The sequence below is a fragment of the Kogia breviceps genome, chromosome 8 (assembly GCF_026419965.1).
Source record: "Kogia breviceps isolate mKogBre1 chromosome 8, mKogBre1 haplotype 1, whole genome shotgun sequence".
NCBI classification, from domain to species: Eukaryota; Metazoa; Chordata; class Mammalia; order Artiodactyla; family Physeteridae; genus Kogia; species Kogia breviceps.
Window position 1 is genome coordinate 91,302,006 of NC_081317.1, and position 13,029 is coordinate 91,315,034.

Genomic DNA, 13,029 nt, shown 5'->3' on the forward strand with positions numbered 1-13,029 from the left:
TAATGACCTTTTCCAGTCAGTGTTTTGATTTTTCGGTCTTACTAATGGACCAGCCAGGCTGCCAACATTTCTAAAGAGGCCAGTTCACTTTTCACTTAAAGCCAAAACACCGAGTAGATCAATTATTTGGCTGCTAGGAGCCATTATCAGTTTAAAGCCACAGGCTTGTTTGTACGGAAAAACATGAAGCAGATGGCATAATTTGGGGACCATTTCCTGTCTCCTGTTTTGTTTTATAAAATCCTCCTTTGGTTAATCATGATAAGACCAGACTTTCTTTGCTCTTAACGATAACGAAAGAATGAGCTCACTGGAGTCAACCTAGGACAGTCTAAGGGTTTTCTTCGATGTTAGGAGGTGCTGGATCCGTTTTTGATCTGAAAAATGAAACAAACTCAAGCATTTCTTTTGTTTCTCCTTTTCTTACATCCTTTCTCTTGGAGAAAAAGAGATTTGTGAAAGCGCTGTCTCTGTTTCAGTTCTTCCTTCTCAGGTCCCCAGCCCCAGCCAAAGCTCACTCTGGGGCTTCTAGGGAGGTGTCCCCAGGACTGTTCCTGGGAGATGATTCTGGTGGGTGATGAGGCAGAAATGCCTCACTCAGCCTCCTTCATGGACTCATCTCTTCCCATCCCTTAAATATCAGTGCCACTGTCAACCCTATTCTTTTTCACCCCACACCCTCCTATAGTCCCATCCACTCCCAGGGCTCCCACTACTCCCTCTACACTCAGAACTCCCAAATTCCTTTGTCCAGCCTGGACCACGCTCCTCAGCTCTAGGCATCTGTGACTCCAGCCTAGGGGACAAAGCCAAGAGGGTGTCCCAAAGGCACGTCACACCCAACAGGCCCAACTCAGGCTCACCACCCAGTCTCCCTCCAGTGTCCTCCCTTCTTGGTTAACAGTAACACCATCCACCTAGGCTCTGAGCCAAAAACCTCCATACCTTTCACCACTCCATTCATTTGGTCAAAAGTCCTATCAATTCTGCCTTCCTTAACATCTCTTCTATTCATGTCTATCCCCAGTCGAGTACTTTGCCATCTCTCTCCCTGAGCTGTTAGCAGAGCCTCTTAAGAGTCTTTCTGCCCCTGTCTTTTCTCTCTCTCTCTCCCTTTTTTTTTTTTTAAACCCCAGTCTTTTCTTCTCATGCTGCTGTTAAAAGAGTTTTGTGAAATGTAGCTCGGATAGTGTTATTCCTCTTCATTCAGGGATTCCCCATTTCCTACCAGATTCCTTGGCATCCAACACGAGGACCATCTAAGATGTGGCCCCAAGCTACTTCTCCAAAACCATCTCCTGACACTGCGCCCAGTTCTCTACACCTTCTGGTCATGGTGCAAGTATATGTGACTTCATGCCGCGCTGCCTTTGCCCCTGCTGTTCCTTCTGCCCGGAATGCTGTCCTCTTCCTTCTCAACCTGGCAAACTTGTAATCCTCCTTTAAAGCAAAGCTCCTCATTGCCCCACCTGTGCTCCTGCAGCCCCCTGAATGGACCTCAGAGAACCAGCCATTGTGTGTTCTAAGTGTAATCAGCTGCTTACATCCTTATCTCTGACCAGACTGATAGATCCTTGAGGGCAGAGCTCATGACTCATTTACTGATATTTCTGCTTCCCCAGTGTCGAGCTTGGCAGAGCGCAAGTATTTTATGTTTTCATTAGTGACTGATCCCTGAATGAAAGAATATGTAAAAGACTAAGCAAATGAAAGCCCTGAGGTAACCGTGACAATCACACAACATCATCTGCAAGTCTTCACCACCCCGGCAGAAACCACACCTCTTAACGCTCCCCACCAACCCTGCAGCCCCTCAGCCCCCTCACAACAAATAGAATGAACCCATGATCTCCTTTGAAACTCCTTAATCCTTTAAGGGAGGAAGGGCCGGTATAATGACCCCTTTTTGTAGATAGCATAGTGAACCCCAATTGGAATTATTCCAGGTCATCCAATTGGGATGTGTATTCCAGAAAAACCCAAGTGCTCTCCAGGGTTTGGTAAACTTGAGAAATCAGAGTCCTTGTGTTCTACACTGGTGCTTCTCTAGCATTGGAGATACTCAGGATCTTGTTAATGCAGATGCTGGCTCAGTAGGCCTGGGAGGGGACCTGAGACTCTGAATTTCTAATAAGCTCCTTGTTTCTAATAAGCTTATTAAATAATAAGCTTAATAATTCCTAATAAGTGGTAATACACATCGTAATGTGAGGCTTATCCTGCATACACTGACCAGCAGACTTTGACCACCAAGGTGAGTGCTAATTATCTCAAAGTTTTCCCTTGGCCTTTGCATTAAGAGAGTATTTCTATTAAAATCTACAAATGAATTCATTTAAGCCTTGACTCAAAGTCAAAAATCAAGGGCTCTTTCTGGGATTTTGTTGTTGTTGTTTGGTTGTTTTGTTTTGTTTTTGTCTTTATGAGCGCCGTATGGGGCATGAGGAGCCCGATGGGACTTTTGTTGTTGTTGTTTGGTTGTTTTGTTTTGTTTTTGTCTTTATGAGCGCCGTATGGGGCATGAGGAGCACGATGGGACCCCTGGCAGGGGCTAGAAGAACGCGGTGGTGCACGTGGTGCATTGGGGCAGGATGTGTGGTGCGTGGTGGGCACGTGGGAAGGCCCAGGTGATGGGATGCACAGGGGGCGGGGACTAGCGAGGGGGCAGGTGATTGGGGGCGGGGCTTGGGGGCACATGGCTGCAGCACGTTGGCAAGGAGGAAGTCCCAGGGATGGCAGGCTGTGGGAAGGGTCAGGCTTGCAGCTGCGGGTTCTTTCCACCTTCTTCTGCCTTCCTGGCTTCTCCTTTGCTTTCCGGAGAAATTTAGGGCCAGACAAGGATTTAAGGTCACCACTGCCCAGTTCCCGGTCAGCCTAGAAACCCCCCTGAGCGCCAAAGCTCCAGACCTCTGTGTCCAATTGGCTTTTTCAGTGCACACTGCTTACAAGTTTGCTATCTATGAGCGCAGGGTGAGCATCTGGCCCATGCTGGGGTGGGAACCGGACTCCTGCCTCAGAAGTACTCAAAAGACAAGAAAGAGGAGAGTCAGGAAGGCGGACTTCCTCCACACAAAGCCAGGAAAATTTTAAAAGTCAGACTGAATGGCAACATTGCGCACATTTGTTTATGGTTTTTATACTACATTCCACGTACACCATTAAAAGGGTATGAGATTGCTTAGTAAACCGGCATAGGCAACATAACTGGTGAGAACAGAAGAAAGAAAGAGAAGAAAGAGGGAGGGAGGGCAGAAAACTTGAAAATTAGGATCATGAAACTCTGAGAATCTGATGGGATCCATGGACCCTTGCTCCAGAAAAAATGAATATATCCATGCACACAACAGTTTGCATGTCATTTGTGTGGGCGCATGGGTCTCTCTGAAGGCCTTTCAAAATGCCCAACACAGATTAAGGAGAGAAAACATGCCAGTGTCCTAGCTGAATGACGGCAACTCTATTTGGACACTCAAATCAGCTGATGAATCATGACAACTGAAGAGGAAAGGGAGAAGCAATGAATTGGAGACCACATCGTGTTTGATTATAAAAGACCAGTCCTGCAGGAGAAAGAAATGTTTTCTTAGCCCTAATTCTCAGAGTGTTGGGAGGCAGTTTTGCATAGTGGTTAAGAACATACCTCCCTGGGTTCAAATCTAAGGTCTGTCAGTTATGGGCTGCATAAACTCAGGTAACTTTTAACACCCTGTGCCTCAGTTTCCCCATCTGTAATATGGGTTTATTGTGAGGAATCTCTATTTACACATGTATGAAGTGGGCTTGTTGTGGGGACTAAATTAGTTATTATATGTAAAATGCTTAAGTCAGTGCCTGGGACATTGTTAGTGTTATAAAAGTGTGAGCTGCTATGGGAAGGCAGCATGGAGCAGTGGTAATGAGTACACATTGCCCCCCTGGATTCAAATCCCGGCTCTACTACTTACTAGCTTTGTTACCTTGGTCACTGTAGTAGGTTAAATAGTATCCTCTGAAAAGTCATGTCTACCCGGAACCTCAGAAAGTGACCTTCTTTGGAAATAGGGCCTTTGCAGAAGTAATTAGTTAAGCTGAGGTCATACTGGGCTAGGGTGGGCCCTAAACCCAGTGCCTGGTGTCCTTATGAGAAGTGGAATGGACATACACAGGAAAGAAGACCACGTGACAATAGAGGCAGAGATTGGAGTGATGCAGGTACAAGCCAGGGAACGCCAAGGATTGCCAGCAGTCACCGAAGCCAGAGAAGCAAGGTACAGAGTCTCCCTCAGAGCCTGCAAAGGGAACCAACCCTGCCCACATCTTAATTTCCAATTTCTGGCCTTCCGACTGCAACAGGATAAATTTCTGCTGTTTTAAGCCATCCAGTTTGTGGTAATTTGTTATGGCAGCCCTAGGAAACTGATACAGTCAGATTACTGCATTTCAGTTTCTTCAGCTAAAATGGGAATTTAAAAGTACCTACTTCACAGAGTTATTAGGATTGCATGAAATTATCCACGTAAAGAGTTTAGCACTGTGGCTAGTATGCGGTACGTACAGAATAATGCATGCTGTTAGATGGTACGTTAACATAACAGGCAATGGTAGCCTCAAGGATGATGTTAATAGCATTCTACTGTATGTCTACATTATAATTCATTTACCCAGTGCCCTATCGATGAACTTTTATGTGGTTTCCAGTTTTTTGCTAAGATAGATAATAACCAGATGATTTGTACATATATCTTTGTACAATTCAGTGAGTAAACTGGCAGGATCAATTCCTAGAAGTGGAGTTGCTATGTCAAAGCATGTGTGCATTTGGATAGATATGACTTAACTTGCCTCAAGAGAGGGTGTACCAATGTGTCCTTCTATTCTGTGTGAGAATGTTGGTCTCCTCCATATCTTGTGAACACCAGAGATTCTCAGACTTTTTCGTCTTTGTTAATCTGATAGAGGAGAACTGATGTCTCATTTCTCAATTTACTTTTATTATGGGTGGGTTTCATTCTCTGTTCATAGGCTTATTAGCCGTTTGTGTTTCTTTTTATGTGAATCGCCTGTTCTTTTCCTCTTCCCACATTTTCGCCGGACTCTTCTTTTTTTTTTTTTTTAATTTGGAACTCTGTTAAAAAAAATTAGCCCTTTGTTCAATGTGTGACAAATATTTCCCCCTCAACTTGCCTTTTGGTATTGCCCATGCTACTTTTCATATTGGCTTTTTAGAAACTACAAAAACGTGCTTCATAAACCTGTGCCTATGTTAACCCCTGCTGTGAGGCAACATGACAGAGTTCATGTGTATGAAATGGAAAGTGAGAATAGGAGTTAGTTCACAAGCTTTTCTACAAGCCAGCTTTTATTCCACCAAGGCTTTTGTCTGAAGGCTGTCAAAGTCAGTAATAATGCCAAGCATTCATTCATTCACTTATTTAACAAAACTGACTTCAGCACCTGAGAGAAGCAGGGCTTTATGATGGACCATGGGAGACAAGGATGCTTGCCTTCAAGTAGCTTTCAGTCTTGGGGGGTGGGGGTGGAGTGCAATAAGATGATGCTTCTAATGACAGAACTCTGACAGCCCCTCCCCTTGGTATTAGTATTTGGCTTGCTAGTACCCTTTTCAGCTGGTGTGGAGAAAGAGGCCATGGAAGAGGCAGCGGCTGGTGAGAGTGCATGGTGGCCTGAGCCAGGGCAGTTGCAGAGAGGTGGGGAGAAGGAACCACAGAGTGGAGTACGGCAGGGTTTGTAGGACCGGTGGGCAGGCCAGCTGGGACAGGGCGATGGGTTCAGCGTCTTTTCCTGGAACCCTCTTGCTTACAATGATTCGTTCAGTGACTGAGACACCGTGATGACCTCAAGAGGTGCAAAATGAAAACACACAGTGGTGCACGCGCACACACACACACACGCTTTTCTAATTTAAACCCTTTGACAGCTTTGACGTGTGGACCTTTATTTTTATTTTTATTTTGCGGTACATGGGCCTCTCACTGTTGTGGCCTCTCCCATTGCAGAGCACAGGCTCCGGACACACAGGCTCAGCGGCCATGGCTCACGGGCCCAGCCGCTCCGCGGCATGCGGGATCCTCCCAGACCGGGTCACGAGCCTGTGTCCCCTGCATCGGCAAGGCGGGCTCTCAACCACTGCACCACCAGGGAAGCCCCGACGTGTGGACCTTTGAGGCTCCGTGTGAACTGGGATGGGGCTCAGAGTCACTGCAGAGAGTGACAGAGTCAAATGCTGTGTCTTGTTTTCCTGCTTTTCTCAGAAGGTACTTTCCTGTATGACTAAGAGAATGAGATCAGCCAGGGAGAATAATGCAAACAGGCCAGGAAACAAGTCTTTTTTAAACAGAACTGATCATCTCTGAGTCCCCATGCTCTCCACTCAGTGGCTCCAAACATGTCTTATATAACAGAACCAGGCCTTGATAGGCCTGAAATCTCATCTTGTCAACTCCTAAAACCCACCATCAGTTGAGACGTCAGCCCTCTCTGGAAAACCTCATCTAGGGCTCTAGCATCTCTGCTCACATGCCTGGCATAACAAGTGCTCACCACCTCCTGAATCAGCCCAGTGCCTCCTTGGACATTTTTTATTTTTAGACAATTTGTTGCGCTGATCAGAAATCCATGTCCTGGTCACCTCAGTAAATCTATGTCTCTGAGAGCTGGGATCCACAGACCACTTTTGTTCCTTCTTCCCCAGGTCAGCCCATTTGAAGTTTGCAGAGTGTGACCATGTTTCCCCGGCCCTTCAGCTGTTCTTCATATGACACCCTGCCCCCCTTCTCTGGAAGAGAAGAGAGGAGGCCCAATTCACAGGAGAGGTCACCCATATGGCCAATAGGCATAGGAAAAGTGCTCAGCATCCTTAGTCATCAGGGAAATGCACAATGAGATACCACTACCCACCCGCCATAATGGCTAAAATGGAAAGTACCGACAATACCAAGAATTAGCAAAGATGTGGAACAACTGGAACTCTCAAACCCTGCTGGTGGGGATGTAAAATTGTACAATTACTTTGGGAAACTTTCTGACAGTACCTACTGAAACTAAGTGTATGCCAACTCTGTGATCCAGAAATTCTGCTCCAGGTACATACCCAAGAGAAATAAGTGATTATTCCCACCAAAAGCCATCATAGGACTACTTATAATTACCAAATACTGGAAATAACTTAAATGTCCATTAACAGTAAACACACAAATTATGGTGTAGTTCGTGTAATGGAATACTACACATCAACAAAAAAGAATCACATGCCACTCTAACACACAACGTGGATGAATCTCACAGATATAAAGTTGCATCTGAAAGGAGCCAGATGCAAGAACATACCCTCTATACGTGTCCATTTATATGATGTTCAAAAACAGTCAAAGTGGGCTTCCCTGGTGGCGCAGTGGTTGAGAGTCTGCCTGCCGATGCAGGGGACGCGGGTTCGTGCCCCGGTCCGGGAAGATCCCACATGCCGCAGAGCGGCTGAGCCCGTGAGCTATGGCCGCTGAGCCTGCATGTCTGGAGCCTGTGCTCCGCAACGGGAGAGGCCACAACAGTGAGAGGCCCGCGTACCACAAAAAAGAAAAAAAAAAAAAAAACAGTCAAAGCGAATTTATTAGAAGGCTTTAAAAGTCCGAATAGTTGTTACCTTTGAGGGAGATGGACTGGGAGGGGGATGAGAAAGCCTTCTGGCGGGCTGGAAATGGCCTATATCTTCATCTGAGTGGTGTTTACATAAGTGTATGCATATGGGAAGATTCAGTGAGCTGTGCTCTTAAGACTTGCCCACTTGACTGTATATAACCAATGCCTTATTAAAAAAAGAAAAAATATCACACATCCCCAGTGCAAGAGTGGGCGCCCAGAGCTGAGGTCCAGCCTGAAGCCTAGCAAGACCATCATCGCCCTTACTTTGTCCACTGTACCTTTATTAATGCAGCTGAGATCACACCATGGCTTTGAGGGCCAACGCCTCACACTGTTGATTTGTGTTGGGTAGACAGTCACTTGAGAACCCCCAAACCTTTCTCATGGCTGCCCAGCCATGTCCACCCATCTAATGCTTGTAGGGTTGGCTTATTGGACTGGAGCTTCATGAAACTGAGGAATGGGAAAGGAAACCAGCCATCTGAACTGCCCCATCCTTTAGGTCACTGCTTCATCACAGCACCCCTTCAGAGGTACAGGTTGTGCCCTCACCTTACAAATGAATCCCTGAAGCTCAGAGGCACTAAGTGACATGCCCAAGATTGCCCCACCAGTTAGAGCCAGAGCAGGGATTTTAGCCCAGGTCTGCGTGACCCCTAGTCCATGCTTTCACCTGCCACCAGGCTGACCCAAGAGGAGGCATCGTCTGTAAAGTGGGGCTAATGGCCCAGCTCAACCTCCCTCTGAGGGTGGTGGGTGAAGAGAGGATGTGTATGACACCACCCCAGGGATTTCTGTGTGAGTCGTATCCTCCCAACTTAATTGCAAGCTTCCTGAGGGCCGGAACTCTCCTATTAATTTCTGTCTCTCCCACAAAGGCCCACTATGCCCTGGATAACGTGGGTGCTCAGTAAACACTCACTCAACGAATTAGGTTGTGGAAACTGAGATCCAGAGAGGTACAGCAACTTGCTCGAGGCCACACAGCAAATCCTCAACCAAAGTCAGGACTTGTAATCAAATCCCCTGACTCCTATCCCAGTGTCCCTCTGCCACTACACAATGGCTCCAGCTTCCTATAGACCCCAGAGAGTGGAGATCCCAGTGGGTTGGAGGATACTAGAGAAGAAAAGGGCCATCCCAGGTGAGCCAAGGCTGAGTCTAGCCCTGGAGCCTTCAGGATGTGTGTCCTGGGAAGAGGGCTGGGAACAGGTTGTAGGTTGTACAGAGCCCTGCTCTCAGAAACACTCTGTGCTTGGTTGAATGCTCGACAGTCGATTTCTTGAAATTCTTAATTTTATCTTTGGATTTATATTTTAAAGTGAAGCCCCATGGACAGTGAAGTGTGCACCAGGGCTTTGAGGTCCCGCACGATGTCCCATCTCCTGCTGCCTCTCTGCTTCCCGAGGATGGGTTCTCAGACTCCAGGTGCTTCGCCTCCTGGCACCCCCAGGTCCTACCAGCCTCCCCCTCCCCACAACTGCCCAGCTACTCCTGGGGCTCTCGCCCTGGGTGCATTCAGCTGGCAACCTTGCAGGGCAAGCCTCTTGTCGTCCTGTGATCCAGGCACCTATTGTCCTGGTGCAGAGGTTGGGATACCCTTGGGATCACCCATCTCCGTGTGTTAGGGCAGTGGCCCCACTGGAAGGGGAGAAGCCTGGCTCAACTGCCTGGCTCCCTACCAGGGCAGAGCATGTCTGTCCTGCATCTGGCAGGGGAGGGAAGCTGGCAGCCAGAGGACTTGGTGTGCACTCTCTGAGTCACAGCACTTGGGCACCTGTGTAGATCATGATATTCAGTCATAACTTTTAAAGACACCATGACAGATCAAGACAGAGACCATGAGAGAAAGGAAAAACTTTATGTCTTGGTACCTTTAGCAGCACTTTTTTCCCATTTTTGAACTCAGGACCCCACAGTCTTATTTTGCACTGGACCCGGCAAATTCTGTAGCCAGTCCTGCCTGGGAGAGTCTTTCATCAGGGCTAAGTGAGCACTCAGGCCGTCACACAGGGGCTGCCTAGGGACACGAGATGGCAGGGGATTCAGACCTAGGTGGCTGGGAGAGCTGGGCCCTCGTGGTCCAGCTGTCTCCCTCTCCCTGTCTGTCTGGATCCAATCATAGATCACAACATGCCAAGGCACTGTCACTTCGTGCCCTGCAGGGGACAGGAAACTGCGGGCATGAAAGTGCTTGTTTGTTTGTTTGTTTTAAGTTGCAAAGGTCTCTGAACTTTGGACTGGTTGTTGGTGTAATTATTGTGTCACATTTTATGACCCTCTTCCAAAGCTTAAACACTGAGGAAGGTAAGCCCCCCAAACTTCCAATCCCTACTTGTCTATCTCTTCCACACCCTACCCTGCCCCATCCAGTGAAGGGACAGTTGACTTTTCTTCCCTTTGGGGTCACTAGCCTGCGTTAGAAGTCTGGTGTCCACCCAGCTCCGGGGGTCTGTATTCCTGACTGACCTGCCGTAACTGAGCCTTTAGTCTGAGCTGTGCGTGAGATGCTGGTCAGATGTGATGCTGTCCCCACCCAGTTCAGCTTGGGGGCTGGGAGGTGGGAGCTGCGGTCACCTCCACTGGGCAGGGAAGCACTGCAGGGAGGCCGAGGCTCTCCAGTGAGGAGGTGGGGAGAGGGTGCTGCAGGCTGAGAGGACCGCGTGTGCGTGGCCCAGAATGTCAGGGGTGCTCAGGTGCTGGGGGCGAGTGGAGGGTCCAGCCGGAAGGGGAAAGCCTGTGCGGGGATTAGAAGCTGGGGTGGCACAGAGGCCACCAGGTCTCCGATGGCCTCAAACCCCAGGCTGGGGAGTTTGCACTCCATCTGTCATAATGGGGGCTGTGGAAGGTGGCTTCAGCTCAGGAGCAGCATCAGAAGTGACTTTCACAAAGATCACTTGAAGGCGGAGTTGCGTGTGGACACGAAGGTAGAAGGTAGAACCGAGGCAGGGAACTGGGTTGGGAGGCTGTTGTGACAACACAGATCCAAAAACGGCAGTCGCCGTGACAAGGGAGAGGAGGGACAGATACAAAGGATGGTAAAGAGATGGGAGTCTAGTCACCAAAGGACAATAGTGCGTGGTTCCACTCCGATGAGGCACTTCGAGTAGTCCGATTCATAGAGACAGAAAGAAGAATGGTGGCTGCAGAGTCTGGTGGCGGGGGCGGGAGGAGGAGTTAGTGCTTAAAGGGGGACAGAGTCTCCGCTGGAAAAAATGAAAAAGTTCTGGACATGGATGCTGGTGATGGCTGTACAACAGCGTGAATGTACTTAATCCTATAGAACTATATACTTAAAATGGTTCATTTTATGCTGTGTATTTTACCGCAATCTAACAACAACAACAACAAAAACCCCTATAGCATTCCAAAGAATAAATGAGGGGGGGGGGTTGACAGGCGTGGGGACCCACCAGAACTGGGGGGGTCGAGGGGAGGGTTCGGACTGACCCCCGGGTGTCTGGCCTAGGTGGCTGACAAGTTTGGAAGGGGCTTACCTTCCTCAGCAGGGTGAGGAGCTGGTGGCGGCGGAGAGGTGACCGCGCTCAGGGGTGGGCACGTGGAGGCTGAGGGACTCCAGGAGATGCTCTCAGCAGAGCATGAGACCCTGCGAGGGTCATCGGCTTATCACGGGTAGCTGACCCCACTTGGAGATAGCCCCCGGGGGAGTGTGAGATGTCAGAGGGCAGCGCCCAGGGGCACAGGTGGGCCAAGAAGAATCCGTCATCTGGGAGAATGAGAAGGGGTGGGGAGAAAGGAAGGAGGCAAACCGGGACAGCCTCGTACTTGTTTGGCTGCAAGGAGCAGGGACGCATTCGAGGTGACTGTGTGCAGCAAGGGTGTGCGAGGAGAGGGTGGGCCTCATAAGGGTTGTGGTGGGACGGGGGTCTCATGGGAACTCCGACATGAGCCGTAGCAGCCCAAGCCTGAGGGAGCAGGGACTGGGTTCTTCTGGGACGCCGTGTTCCCCATCTCTCAGCCCCATGAGTTCACCCCCCAAATTCTCCCTCAGACCTCTCCACGAGAAGGACCAGCCCTGCCACACCTAGATTTTGGACTTCTAGCCTCCAGAACTGAGAGACAATGAATTTCTGCTGTTTAGGCCCCTCCGTTTGTGGGACTTTGTTAGGGCAGTCTCAGGAACCAATACAAATGCCAAGGAATGAAGGGATCATTCAACCAGCTCACTCTTTTTTTTTAAATCCAAGCCACATAGATCACTGACTAGCCACTCAACTGGCTGCCTTTGAGCCAGGCACCTGCTCTGCGCAGTCAGCTGAGGTAGGGATCACAGGCTATAAAGCATGGCTGCCCCCAGAGGTGCCCCTTGGAGGAGGGCAGTGGGGAGACAGCTCTCTCGGGAGGAACAGGGGACATCTCAGGCACTCTTGTGTCCCTGGAGCCGATGCAAGAGAGGGGCTCAGGCTTCAGTGATGAGGGATCATGGCCTAAAATCCCTTCAGCCAAAGTGTCTTCCCGAAGAGAAGAGAAGAAGACGAAGACAGAGGAGAAGGGTTACGAAGAATCAGCTTTGTTTGTAAATCCACCTCCCTTCACTGTGGCTGAAATAACAAGATGGTATAACTGGAAAATATTCATTTGAACTTGTGACTCAGCTCTTCCTGACCTCAGGGAAATGCAGTCCATAAATCAAGATACCTCTCCAGAGCCTCCTGCCCAAGTGTTCCCCGGGGCAGATGCTGGAAGAGCCATTAGCACCAGTGACTACACCCACCTCCCGTGAGAGATCTAAAAGTGCATTCGGTACTCCAGGAGCTGCCCTGTCTCAGAGCTTTCATTCCTGAAGCTTCCTGACGTATGGCCTCAGCCCTTGACCCACTCATTTTTACTATCCAACCTGCCTGGTTTTACTTCCTGGCACAGCTTATAAATTCTATTATTTTCATATTTAGCAGAAGCTTAAGGCTTCTGCCACTGAGAAGCAGGGAGGCCAGATGTGTCATTAGTGTAAAATGCACAGGATTTGGAAGACTTTAGTTTTTGTTTGTTTGTTTGTTTGTTTGTTTGTTTTTTTTTTTTTTGCGGTATGCGGGCCTCTCACTGCTGTGGCCTCTCCCGTCGCGGAGCACAGGCTCCGGACGCGCAGGCCCAGCGGCCACGGCCCACGGGCCCAGCCGCTCCGCGGCATGTGGGATCCTCCCGGACCGGGGCACGAACCCGCGTCCCCCGCATCGGCAGGCGGACTCCCAACCACTGCGCCACCAGGGAAGCCCCAAGACTTCAGTTTTTAAATGCGTTTTTAATTTATTGAGCTGTCCTTTTCTTTCCCTCACCAACTCTTACTCAGGACCCAATTTGTAAAGCAGGCAGCAGCGGCTCAGTTCTGCCTTGGGCAGCCTCATTACCCCTTCCTGCCCGTCCCTCCCCTCTTGG

General features: G+C 49.1%; 2 protein-coding genes across 6 annotated transcripts in view; both read left to right on the forward strand.

The window, feature by feature from the left end:
* TMOD1 (tropomodulin 1) overlaps nucleotides 1-13,029 on the forward strand; it is an 81,945-nt gene that overhangs the window by 3,650 nt on the left and 65,266 nt on the right. The window lies entirely within an intron of this gene.
* The window catches only part of NCBP1 (nuclear cap binding protein subunit 1), a 133,802-nt gene continuing 133,399 nt past the window's right edge, over nucleotides 12,627-13,029 (forward strand). Inside the window, exon 1 of the mRNA XM_067039745.1 lies at nucleotides 12,627-12,630. The gene's annotated coding sequence lies outside the window, so the exon portion shown is untranslated. The remainder of the gene's footprint in view (nucleotides 12,631-13,029) is intronic.